Source organism: Aptenodytes patagonicus, chromosome 10 (genome assembly GCF_965638725.1).
Source record: "Aptenodytes patagonicus chromosome 10, bAptPat1.pri.cur, whole genome shotgun sequence".
NCBI classification, from domain to species: Eukaryota; Metazoa; Chordata; class Aves; order Sphenisciformes; family Spheniscidae; genus Aptenodytes; species Aptenodytes patagonicus.
The window spans coordinates 128,919-142,312 of NC_134958.1; the positions used below are offsets into that span (position 1 = coordinate 128,919).

The 13,394-nt window shown below is 42.0% G+C and overlaps 1 protein-coding gene across 1 annotated transcript in view; it reads left to right on the forward strand.

Annotated features, from left to right (window-relative positions):
• Positions 1-13,394, forward strand: part of RFX7 (regulatory factor X7) — a 52,869-nt gene that overhangs the window by 18,300 nt on the left and 21,175 nt on the right. Inside the window, exon 2 of the mRNA XM_076347699.1 lies at positions 5,316-5,349. The gene's annotated coding sequence lies outside the window, so the exon portion shown is untranslated. The remainder of the gene's footprint in view (positions 1-5,315; positions 5,350-13,394) is intronic.

The following is a 13,394-nucleotide window of genomic DNA, read 5'->3' on the forward strand; positions in this document are numbered from 1 at the left end:
TGTCCTATATATCGTGTAATAAAGTAGCATAATACATGAGTACTGGAAACTGGGAGCCCTGCAGTGGGGAACCCTTGCTATCCGGTCAGGAGTCATATCCTGTCTTCGTGATGTATGGCACAGCTATTAGCAGTGATGGAAAGTGGTTCCTTTTCCTAAATTGCATTAGGGTTTGGCAGAAATAATGTTTTCCCTAGGCTGTCCAAAATGTACCAAGCACATGAAACACAGCTACAGAGGCTGTTCTGGGGAGGGTGTTCCAGTTTATGCAAATATTTGCAGTCTTGGACTGAAGGGGATACAGAGTATCTGTGGCAACTTCACTCACGGTGTGAAACTTTTAATGAAAAAATCAGTCTGGGCTTCCTGGGTTTGACCACCTAGTCAAACCATTACGATATTTTGCATAATAAATTGCGGCTCCACTTGTCCCCTGGATTTTGCTGAACTGGACTTGTTGCTGTTATTGACATCTTCCTCCATTCGAGGATTGAGTCCACTGTTAGTGCCTGAATGATGAGCCGTGTCCCGTGTGACTTTTGGGGCTGGGGAGTCCCTTGCCTGAGCAGAACCGCAGTGTCCTGCAGGTGCTGCTGTCCCACTCCTGCCGGGGATACAACTGGGAGCCCCTTCGCCATCATCCTTCTCTGCACAGTATGTCCCAGGACAGGAGTTGTGCTTCAGCGGGTGGGTGTTCATACAGTATGTTCACTGTGCACGTGCACGCGCTTCCCCAGTATTTGTTATGCTGCTAGCTTTCACAGGGAGTGGACGATCTGCAGTTGGAAAGCTGATAAGGGTTAGTTTCAGTAGCTGTGCAGGCTTTGAGAAGGCTTAGAGTTAACTAGGCAGTAGCTAATAAGTTCAAGGGCTTTCTTTTACCCCTCCCAATCACCTTCCTCTTTCTGGTCTCACAGGCATAAGGCTTCTCATATCCCTTGTGGTTATATGGCTTCTACTATTTGCAGCATTAAGGAAATACTCGGTGTGCTCAGAGCAACTGAATTCTGCCACCTCTTGTAATACGATAGTCCCATATTGTTCAGCATAGTTCAGCTACCTATTCCTGAAAGTAAAGTATTGCTTAATTACAGGAAGGTTGGCAGCATCTGGTTTTATGCTGCTTCGAAAAAAAAATACATCTCCTTGCCTTCTCCCCCAGCTTTTTCCCCTCCATCTCTCCCTCAGTGCAAAGTAAACCCAGCTGCACACCTGGGGAGAAAACACACTACTCATTCTGCCCGTGCCAAGTCGGGGCTGTTAAAATGGGGCTGTTCTGAGTAGAAATACATAAATAGGTCAGGGAAAGCAGACATGCATACTTTGGCATAAGATAGAAGAGCAGTTTGAGGAAATGCTTTAGTCTGATTTCCCCCCTCCTTGTCTTCCCCAAGATACTTTCAGGAGTTTGTCAACGTGGCTTCAGCATTTAGGAGCTTAAATTACTGCAGCCTTCGAAAGTTACCTTCAAGATTCTCTCAAAGGTCTTGGGCCTAAAGGTTAAGTCAAAAGCTGAGGCTAAGATGGGCTGGAGGCTTTCCAGTAAGGTTTTCCGCTGCAGACCCGAAGGAGCCAACGTGTGTTCCCTGGGAGGACGTAGGACTGGGGGTCTCCATGAAACACAGCAGCTTTTGCAGGGAGCCACCCTGCTATGCTTCTCTAAAGTACAGGCTAAGAAACCCTCTTTTCTCTGCTGTTTTACTAATTAATAGAAGCTGGGCTCTTGTTTTTGAGTGGCTGATGGTAGTTCTTCAGAGGTGAGCAGGTTGATCCAGACTGGTGGTGTTTGGGGCAAGTTGACATTTTTGAGGAGCATTGCTGTAGACAGTAGAACAAGGCTACGTCCCTCTTGAGTCGCTCAGTGTGCCTTAACATTCCAACAGTCTGCATGGTGGTATCCACTTAGCAAAAGTTTCATCGTTGGTTGTGATAGTGTCTTTTTTTTTTTTTTTGCAAAGTTTTGATATATAGTTTTATGCTCCCATGTTCTTGTGGTGGGTCAGTATCTGGTGCAAGCTGGTAAATCCAAGGCAGCTGTAAAAGCAGCCACATTTGTTATGACTCGTAAGAGATAGCTACCCTCAGAATCGGAAAAGGCACCTTCTTGTCCTGGATGAAACTGCTTGAAGTAGCCTGAATTAAGTTTTTGATCGTGTAAGTGAACTAGTTTAACTTCAGGGAGACTGTCAGCATGAAGAGCTACAAAAGAGAGTAATGTCAGCTGTGCTTCTAGGTAGGGGCGAGTCACAGGGAGCCCCCAGGACCAGCTCTCCAGGAGGAGCAACGCTGGCTGTTGGCTTACGGTATGGTTTCTAAGTTTAGTTTTCCAATGGGCTCAGGTCCCTAATAGATTCAAATGGTTATTTTCATTAGTGAGAACATTATCACTCCCGCTGCTCTCCTGCAGCTGTTCCTAGATGTGTAGCAAAGCGTGTGGGTAACAGCCTCCACACATTAGAAATGGCTCTGTGTAGGGCCTGATTCAGCCTTGCTCTTGGGATTGCTGGTTTCAGTTACTGTAATTGCAGTAGTAATTAGGTAAGGGATGCATTTGACAGAGACAGAAGCAGACTTATTTATTTGTAAACCAAATTTCAGCTTTCAAAACACATCTGTCCTGTTAGTGAAGGAAAAAGTGGGGTGAAATAAACAAAAGTGGCAAATACATTGTAACTGGGATGGCTGTTCCTTTGCCACCTTTGTCACTTGTCCTTTTATCTCCTGATTCGATGGAGATGCATCCTGCAGTGTCAGCAGACGGAGCTTTTCTCTGCAGTGCTCAGGGCCATAAGAGGTCACTGTCCCAGCACCTTCCCAGTCAAGGGGCTGGTTCCTCAGGGTTGCCGTTGCTTGACTTTGACATGGATCAACTTCACTGGCAGGTAAATAAGAAGCATTTATATCATTACGCGCAGGCTTCATAGAATCAAGCCATGTTAGCCTGTGCTCTGGTTAGGATGAAAGAAGCCTTAGTTTACCACTGACAAATTTTAATGATGTCCTCCCAGTATACTAGGGAGCATGGAGCAGGAGATGAAAAAAATTGCTGTTAAAAATAGACAGCATGCTTATCCCTGCTGAAGCCATAGGACCTTTGCCTTTTAAAATGACACAAAATCTGCTTGCAGATTGGAGGACGTGAACTTGACTATCCTTTTTGTGTCACCAGTTGATGAAAAGGAAACACAGAGAAAGTGTATTTGCTGGCCTTATTATTGCTCTTCTGCTGTGGCTTCTCGACACTGTTGATCAGTGGTGTGGGAGCAGAGGTCACAACTCCTGCCCAGCTGCCTCCTGGCAACTTGCCTCTTTCTCTTTGCACGAAGAAAATGTTAATGCAAATGGTTGTGCTTAGGTGCAGTTTGGCAGAACCTAGCAGGACGGGAAACCGTGCTGGCTGAAGCATGTTTTCCTGAAAAGCCTAGTGCACAATGTTGTTTGCAAGTCTGTAGAGTAGAGGCCGTGTTTGGACTAAGTTTGATCTGCCTGTACCCTGCATCCCCTTATCCTCCATGCTCCTTTTCTGTGCTAAACTATCATGTGAAGCCATAGAAAAGATTTAGGTACAAAAATGGGCACATATGCCTGAGCTTTGTTGCCTGCTGCCACGAGCGCTGCTTTGTAGGAGAGACTGTGGATCTGTAGCAGCACAGGGATTGTGAGACCCTGGTAGGGGCAGGAGGCAGTGGGGCGAGGTGGAGTCCAGGGTGAAAGAAGTGCTGCTGGAGCAGCTGTCTGTTTCAGTATGACTTTGGTCAGCATGCCTTGGTCAGCTTTGGGTTGGATGCAGTGATAACTCAGCAGCAGCAGCAGGTTTCCATGCTTGGTGTCCTTTGACTTTTCTAGTAAGATGGTGGTTTTTGAAGAGTGAGATGACATTTGGGTTCCCTTCTTCAGTTGCTATGGTAGATGTGAGCGTCTTCCCCAAGGCAAGGAAAAGCTCCCATTTTACCCTCCTTAGCATTCCCTGTTCTCACAAATCACCCACAGCTCTGCTTTACTCCTGCCTTGGTGTTCCAAAGTGTCCATCCATCTGATTGTCTTCTCCTACACAGTCAGCTGAAGTGGATGTCTGCTAATGTATCTACTTCAGTGGACTTGTAGATTCTTACCTGTTGAAAATTTTTATTGTGTTCTGTCACTATAGCATATGCAGTTCTTGTATGGGAAGGGGCATCAGTATTAGCAGCTCCTGCAGAACAGATTTTTAGACTGTCTGGTTTCAAAATGAGGTGTTGTAACAAGATGCTCTTTGAGCATCTGATACAACAGTAGGTGCTGGTTCAATAGCTTTGGTTTCTATCACCACCGGACACTAGAGCCGTTTGTTTTGCTTGTTTCTTACTTACGATTTTAGTAGATCCGTCAGATACCTTACTTGGTCTTCTGTTGTATGTGGTAGCACCTGTACAAAAGTTAAATACCTGGAAATGAGATGTTTTGTTGTGGTAACAGGACATTTAATTATATTTTATTCTACTAGGAAAAGAGTTGCTTCCTGAATGCCGAAAATGGTTTTTTAGTGCTTGTTCAGTAGGTGTCCAGCAGTAAAGACTATTGTTTCTTGCATGTTAAAGCTCCTGCTCCTCTTCAGAACAATGATAAAATGCCTTCAGCTAATGCAGTCAGACCAAGCACGTGAAATACAGCACCCTTAAGAAATACAAAAGCTGCTTATGGGTGTGTTTTATATGAAGTATAATAAGTTCCATACTGTTTGCACTGCTTGGCACATGGACTGAGGTTATTTATGGCATACTTTAATTCAGTCCCCACCCAATGTCTTCTTAGTAAGCCAACTGGGAGGTAGTGAGACTAACGTGGAAAACTCCTAAGTTGCCAGTGGGATACCAATTGTCTGCTTTGTAGCAGCTCTTTGGAAAGCTAGAAATAAATGCCTTGAAGTGGTGGGATTTACTGAAGTGTGGGGAGAAGGGGGTGTTAATTGCATTTACAGATGAACAAGTAAAATGCTTCTGAATTGTGGAAGAGCTTACAATAAAAGTAATGACATCCATCCTGGCTGCTTTGCAACTTGGAATAGTAGCTGCCAGTTGCAATAACATCTCATTAAAAAAAATACAGCTCTTATATAACAGAGCAAAACAGCAAGAATTCTAACAAACAGTTAAGTTTGGGGTGACTTTCTACAAAAAAATAGCCGGATGAGTATTCTTCCGTAGACTAGCAGGATATTTCACAGCAGGAGATTAAGCTTGTAGTACAGTGATAGAAATTCTAATATGTAATATTTTTATCATTGCTGTTTAGATTAATTCAAGATTTCTATTCTCTCTTTCTTCCCTCACGTCTAGCAAAACTGTACAATCTAAAGTGGACTGCATTTTGGTAAGTACAACTCCAGAATGCTTTTTAATATTTAATAAACTGCAAGACCAAAATAGATGGCTCTGGAGACTGACAGCTATTATGAAGCCTTTCCTTAGCAGTGCTTTAAGGTACTACCACTGAATGTGATCAAAATTAGTTCCCATTGCCCAAAAAATACATGATGTGGGATTGGTGTTTGTTTTCTGTGGAAGTATTGACCTCTCATTGCCAGCAGCAAGTGGCTATGATTGCCACTTGTAGAACTGCCAGTATAGATGCAGCACAGAAAGGTGACTTACTGCTTTTGTAAGCATGATTTTATTAAATGCAAGATTATGTATTGCACAGATCAGAGTATGCAAGGAGCTAATTGTGCCTTCAAGGTCCACTGCTCTTCAGGCCTTTAATGACAATGATTATTGCTTTTGTTGTTGTTTCCTTGAAACAGTTAATTCATGGCTGGTACTACATTTTAAGGAAGGAACTAGACTGAACTGCATGTTTGCACAAAACCTGGAAGACTAATGTCCTGGCCTGTGAAAATCTTGCAGGTGTCATAATTATCAGATTTTTGGTTTGTTTTTTTAAATCTTGCTAACTTCAAAAGTTGCACACCATCTCAGGTACCTTCCCAGAAATGTGCAACACTACAGGTCCTGCTAGCTCTGCTGTACTACTTAGGACAGAGAGATAATATCATTTTTTGAAGAAGGAAAGCCCTTGAAATGCATAAACATCATCTTCCTTTGTGCATTAAAATAACAGGATCTAGACAGTGGATAAGAGATTTTTTTCTGGGAAGCAAATATCTAGCGCTAACTCAGAAAGAGGTTTTATTTGTTTGTTTTTAATAGTGAGCAGGTTGCAAGTTTCTTTAAATCAGAGTCTGAGCTCATAACTCTTAAGACTGGAAGGGACTGCTTATTCTGACTTTCTACCTTCGGCATTTCATCCAGAAGGACCAGCGGGTAAGATAAAAAGATGGCATAGACAACCATCTGGATACTATCAAATAGAATCTGTTCAGCTGTATGGCTGAGCTAAATAAGAATACTCGTTAAAGTCACGTTATCAAAGGCCAATTCAGATGGTACTGAATTCTCTTTCCTTAAAATGTTGTCTTAATTTATTGTGGTAAGAGGTTTAAAGTAAGCTGTATTGTTGTATTGCAAGCAAACTTTGGGCCCAATTTTGCCTATGCCTAAAAATTCTTGGATGCATCCAACTAAAATAGTGATACAAAATGTCATTTTTGTCCACTTTATTCCTCATTGACATTTGTGGACACAAAGCAGGTGTCTTAAGATCTTAATTTTTTTGTGAGTCTTCAGTGGCAAAAGGGCAAATTGCACTTGTAAAACTCTTTTAACACCAGGTTTTTCTGTGGTGAAAAATGGCAAGTGGGGTAGGTGTTCCTAAGTAGCATCTGAGAGGGAGTAAATAAGTAGGAGGTTAACCAGTCATCTGCTTCTTGGAAATCCGTTTTAAGAAAGTGGAGTTACACTAGGACTATTCATGCATTAAATTCTGCAGATTTGCAGACCTAGGGTACTGAGGTAGGGATTACCAGTTTGTATGAGCCTATTCATTTGTGTAGATCTCATCCACTGGATGGACAAGCTATTTTTCTGAGTAGTGCTCTTGGACGCAAAGCAGTCTCCATAGCTTGACTTGGAACAGAGCAGCAGTGTCCTGATGGTCTAATTTTCTGTTCCAGATGCCTCCTTGTCTGTCCTGCTGATGAGTTCAGAGGAGTCCTGTCAACAGTGGAAAGGCCACTCTAGGTTAGCAAAGGTAGATCTAATGCTGTTCAGGTAGTTTAAAAAAGAAAAATCCAAGATCAGAATAGTTTCAGGAAATAAAAATAAAGCTGAATTCTGGCAAAATGGTTTCTGCATTTTTACATGCTTTTGGAAAGCTGTGAGCTGCAAGATAAAATCTAAAAGTATGTTCAACTAAAAGGCCGTGACTGTATAGCTCTAAATAACTTGTTTGGAGCTTTCTTGCAGGCCTGTCCAGTTTGTCCTACAGAAGGTAAATGAGCAGGTTGCCTCTTTGGCAGAATGTGTATGGGTTTGTCAGAGCGGTCCTGTGACTGGGGTACCAGCTGCCTGCAGAGAGTCCAGCTCCAAGCTTATGGGCAGGTCAGAACATTTGCTTTAAGTGCACGTTCTTACATGTTTGGTTCAGACAAACATTTTCAGGGGTTTTGAATCAGTCTCATGAAGCATAAAGCGACAATGTCTGTCCCTTGTCTCCCTTCTTACTGTAAGGAGGAGATTTGGGACTAGCTTTCAGTTATATTAGGAGGTGCTGATGATACCTTAAGGCATTTAAACTTGATCAGTTCAATCTTAAAAGAAAAAACACCAGTAGAGAAAAATCAGACTACGCTTGTTGCCATTTATGTTCGGTAGCACCAGTCACAGCTGCAGTGCACAGAGCCGCACACAAATGCTCTTTAGCACATAGACTGCCTAGTTCAACACGGAATAACAAGAAAGAGAGAAATGGGAAAAAGAAACAGAGGTGATGGCAATAGTCTTTGTTGTGGAGGTAGCTAGCAGCAGAGGACTACGGAAAACAGCTAGTATAAGGGCACTGGGACTGCAATTACTCATACAAGAGACCCAAGTTATCTGCCTTTCACTTGTTATACTGCACCGCTTACATTCTGACATACTGTCAGTTTCTGGAAGATCATAAAAAAATCATTGTATGCTGTGCAATCCAAAAAAGATAATTAGCAAGAATTGTGGTGTAAACAGCCATTAAAAATTCATTATAACATCTTTTTAACTGTAGTAAACATGTCTAGCAGTAGACTCTCTTATGACTTTGCTTGTTATATTTATTGCCACATACTAAGTGAACTCTTGAACCTGATTTTTAAAATGGTATGCTCCATATAATCGCTCAGCAAGGAGGTTAAGGTTTCTTTCCTTAGTCCTCTGAAAAGAGGTCAGTGCTGGTGAGAGAGTGCTGGATTGATGGCCATGAAAACCAAAGCTGCTGATGGCTGGAATAGTTACAGTGTGGGCAGCAGCAGTGTCTAAGATCCGTTGAAGCAATGTGCCTCTGTCCTGCTGTGGAGAAGGTGGCAGCTTGTCACTTGTATTTTTGGCCCTACAGGAGACAGGCAGAAGCTCTATGAAGCTTTGGCAGCTGTGCTTGGACACTGTCAGTACAAAGCTGCCATATTTTTTGGGGGCTTGTTTGGAATATTAAGCACCTAAAATATGTTTCTGCTTCTGTTCAGATAAAGCATATCAAATGTATTTATTAGCAGCTTTTTAGAATAATAGGTTCTGTTTCAAGTATTAGCTATTTTCTGTCTTGATCGTATTTTCAGCAAACCATCTGACCTTGAGCAAATTAACCTTTGCTTCTTGTTTCTCTATTCACAAAGTGGGGAGATGATTGCTTGACTACTTTGCTATTCTTAGTCTGGTTGTTAAATAATAGATGTTTGTTCTGCTGAAGTATGACAAGTTTTAGAACCAGTCTGCCAGTAGGTGCAAGTTACATTGCCATTGGCATAGCCTTTTTTACTTAGATTACAGTTATCTATAAATACTCAAAATGTGGAAAGAAATACTAAGATCAGTCCATGCTCTCTAAAATAGTAGTCTTGCAAAAAGCTTGCAGCAGTGCCCGTGGCCTTCAGTTCTTCTTCACCAGAACTCGAGGACAGAAATAACCTGTAATTCTGCCTTCATTGTGGAGGTATGAAATAGTTCAAATTTGAATGCTGTTTTTTCACTATGTTCATTAGAGAAGTTGTAACTCTGCTAATTGTTCCTTAGTATATTCTTCCTCTATCTTACTTAAAGTTTGGCCTGGCTAAATATTTTCTTCTTTAAAACAATCCAGAAAAAGCACATTCCCTGGAGTTTTCCCATGGTAATCCCTTTTGACAACTTCAGGATGAAACTTCACTAACGTTTGTGACCTGACAGTAGATCAGCAGTCAGAGAAAACCAGATAGAGAGAACCAATCCACCAAGGTCAAGAAACCTTAAACAATACTCTGTGATTCTGGAGACTCACATTCAAATCTCTAGGTTCTCTGGTTCAAGCAGGGACATGAATAAACTCCTGCTTCCTGTAACACAGATTAAGTCCTTACCCACGTTCTGTGTTGAACTGATCTTTGTCTTTGTGCTGCGAAAAGTTTCAGTGTCTAGTTACTGTCTCTCAGAATGAAACCAGATGTCAAAACCTGCTATTTTTATTTAAAAAAAACCAACAACATCATTTTGGCCTTCCTCGTTGGTTTCACAGCTGTTTATTTGCTCAATCAAAATGCCTGTTAGAATGAAAAAGTTGCTTCTTTTCCTAAGAGATCCTTGTTCTGTGTCTTAGGCAGCAAAAGGACAGATTCGTTTGGAGCAGATCTATGTGGCCACTGATAATGCAAATATAAATGGATCTCTGGTTTAATTTGTTGGCTACATATTTTGTGCATTTCTTTTTAGTGAACTATCTATATTTGGTAACTGTCAAAACAAAAATATCAGAGATTTCTGCTCCTTTATATGTTACTGAAAGTCTTTGCTTAGCTGTGACTTGAGGTTTCTAATTCTTTGTCCTTAGTTTTTCTGTCTCAGAATATAAGATCACTCAGATATTTTGAGTACTTGATATATTTTTTGGCTAAATTGAAGCCAAGTTGTGAAAATAAGTGTGAACACTGCTTGCTCCCCATCTTCACTGAATCTTCCTTTATTTAATGTGGTTCCAATTACAGGAGATAAATATAATGCATGAAAACCAAGAGTAACAGACGTCATGCTTTGTGATGGCTTTACACCTCAGTCCTGCAAGCAGTTTAGCATGCTTATGCGTTTTCCTAATGCAGCTTCAAGAAATATGGTTTATAAATAGCCTTTGGAGAATTAGACAGTCTTCCTCTTATTTGATAGAACCAGTCAATCAAGTTCAGGAAACTTCAAGCAAAATTTTTACTTAGATCCTTTTAAGTAGCGGAAGAGGATTCCCCAGACATTCTACATTCTGTATAGGTTTTAAAACTACTGTAGCATAAGCTTTAATGGGCTACGCAAAGGAGAATCTGTCCAAGATGATGCCAGCATCGCGGTCTTCCTCTTGATGCTGTGATTCTTTTCCACTCTATTCACCTATTTTTTCCACACTATTGACCTATTTGGGGGCTGGTGGTGGAGAAAATTTATAGTATATTTTGTGTTCTTGTTTCTTTTTATTCATTTCCATGTGCATCCAACTTAGCACAAAGGAAAAACTCAGGATAAATGAATCTTTTTCTTCTTGGTCAGTAGGCCAGCTGAAATGTTCCTCCACTTTCCCAAATTCTTTTCTGATTGTGTTAAGAAACTTGAAAGTTTTGATACTTTGAACAGTTGCTGTTACAGAGTTATTACTGAATTCACCAGACCTTTAGCACCGAGAACTGGTGGATGTCAGCTGAGGTGGAAGAAGAGATTGTAAACCAAGTTTTGAGAGTTTTGGAAATGTTTAGATAAAACAGCCTAAACAAACAAACAGACAAACAAATTTTTAAACTAAACAAAACATGATGTTTCCTGAATCTACTTGCACTGACTGTCACACTCCATCCCTTTGCTGCCACTTCTTCAGTTTTAAGATGACTTTCTCTAAATAGATTCAGTTTCATGTAATAAACTTAGGTTTATCTAATTATCACCCAGGTAAGATTACCTCTGTGAACTGCCTGTGACTCCTGGCTGCGTGTTAACTCTCCTGTTTTGCGGAGCTCCTGCCTCCCTAGGGCTTCCCCGCAGCCATAACTGGAAGCTGGAGGAGTTGTGCAGGAAGGTGCTGCCTGGGGGCAGGCGGAAGAGGAGTGAGTTTTGAGTGAAAACAGTGAGATAACATCACTGGCCAGCTGCTTCTGCTGAGGATGTGAGAAAGCCATACTCCTCAGCTGCCTCAGCTCTAGGGATGCAGTTTTGCTGATGAGACAGTGGCTGGCTCGCTTGCATCCTTTGGAAAAGGCTCTGCTGACATAATTCCAGTCAAATTTTTTCTCTACACATATATCGTTGGGTGTTTTTGCTGTTTATTTTTAATTAGGGGGTTTGAAGGACGAGGCCTGTGTAGCAGAGCCTCCACGGCTCAGGCAGGGCCCTTCCACACAGCCACTTCCTTCTGCCAGGACACAGCAGAAGTTGCTTCAACTGCAGTGGGCGCTAAGACTACTTCAGTATTTTTTGGTGAAAGGTTTAATGTTTGTTCTAAAACCTTGCCCTTTATGTTGCACTCTGGCACATTAGATTTGGAGGCGAGAGGTTGTCTTCCACCTCAGTGTCAGAGTCACCGGGAGTTTTTTTGTTTTGTTTTGCCTGGGATGCTTTTGCCGCATGGATTAGCGCTTACCATGCAAGGTAATCTCACCTGAACTATGTCCTTTGGTGTGCTGCTTTGGCATTTGCCGTTTGAAACAAAAAGCGGCAAGTTCCTTGAAGAAGAGGAGGTCTAATAAACAAGTGCAAATTTTCTTGCAGTTTTTAAATTTCTATCTTTTCATAAATAAATGATTAATTTTCTGTAAATTCTTTCTTTGAAGAATGTTGATCTTTTCAATAATGTCAAAGGAAAACCCACCAGTCCAAATGCTGTGATTTATGCAGGAAAGGAAGAATGGAGAATTTGACAAAATGCACCCATTAAGAAATACCTCTCTGGGTATTTGGTGGTCTGAGCACCACTGCTGTGTAAGCTGCTGTAGAGCCACTCAGAAGTCGGTGTCAGCAAATTTCAGGAGTTTGTCAGAGAAGAAAAAAAAAAAGTGGTTTGCTGCAGCTTATAAAAGCAACAAATCCAGTGTCTGTTACCTGGCTGCTGCTGGAAGTGTTCCTCTTGGCTCTGAGAGCGTCTGTCGCATCGCTGGTGGCCCAGTTCTGTGGAGCAGTTCTGCGGTGGGATTAGCGAGCCCCACGCTCTCCCAGTGCTCTTCCCTGGACAGCACGTCCCACTGGTCCTCACCCAGAGTCTGGGGTCAGGGAGGGGACCCGTGCGTTGGGTGCAAAGCCAGCAGAGGGGAAGTGGGAGCTCACCTCTCCCTAGTACTGCTGTTAATTTTGTGCCAGCTGAAGCGAGGTGCATCTGGACATGACTGGGGTGGGCAGGGAGCCCCGGTTTGAAGTGAAGTTTAGGTTTTTGGTTTCCCCACTCTCTATTCTGCTCACTGCTGAAGTAAACAGCCAGGTCTCACTACCTGTTGGTCCTGCTCTCTTATTTTCTCTTCCTTTTGGAAAAGGTTACATTGGCAGTAAGACACCAGTTAAGGAAGAAAGAATTAACTGTAATCCAAAAGCTGTATTCTGATTTAAAAAGGGATCATGGGAGTCTTTGACTCTGTACTGATGGTGCACCACCTCATGCATTGCTTCTGCAGCATCTTCCAGAAGGAGAATCTGTTTGCTCCTTGCTGCATGGCTTTAGTCCCACTGCTGATGAGCAGGCCTGTGCACATTACCACAACTGATTTTCCTAGTATTTCTAAGTCCGTGTAGCTGGTTTCAGATGACCAAAAGCTAGTTCGTATGTAGCAATCACTATTTGCATACACCAAGTAAAACTCCCCCTTGTGTCTGATCCTCAGCTGGTATCCTCTGGAGGAGGAGTCCAGCATCACTGAGATTCATGTTAAATGAATGGCTTGTCTTTGGTACCTGTTCAATAACTCTGATTTCCAAAGGAAACAAAAAAATACGTATGTATATAGATAGATTTTAAAATGTCTTCATTGAAGTCTGTGACGCTTAACTATTAATATATAGTGGATCACAGGATCAGGGCTGACATCCTGTGTTGTTACAGCATAGCTGTTTTTTGATTCTGTGTTCTCAGAGGTGCTTCATGTGTGCTCTGGGAAGATAAAGTTTTCACGTTACATGTCTCGTTACAGAAGAGATCTATTACTGATATTTTTCCAGATTCTGCTTTTGTTGCATGTGAATTTTGTAATGGTGACCAGTGCTTTCTAGTATGTGATGGTGTGCAAACAAAACAGAAAATCACATTTCTAGTCCCAGAGTGCTCACCGTCACATTCTTTCA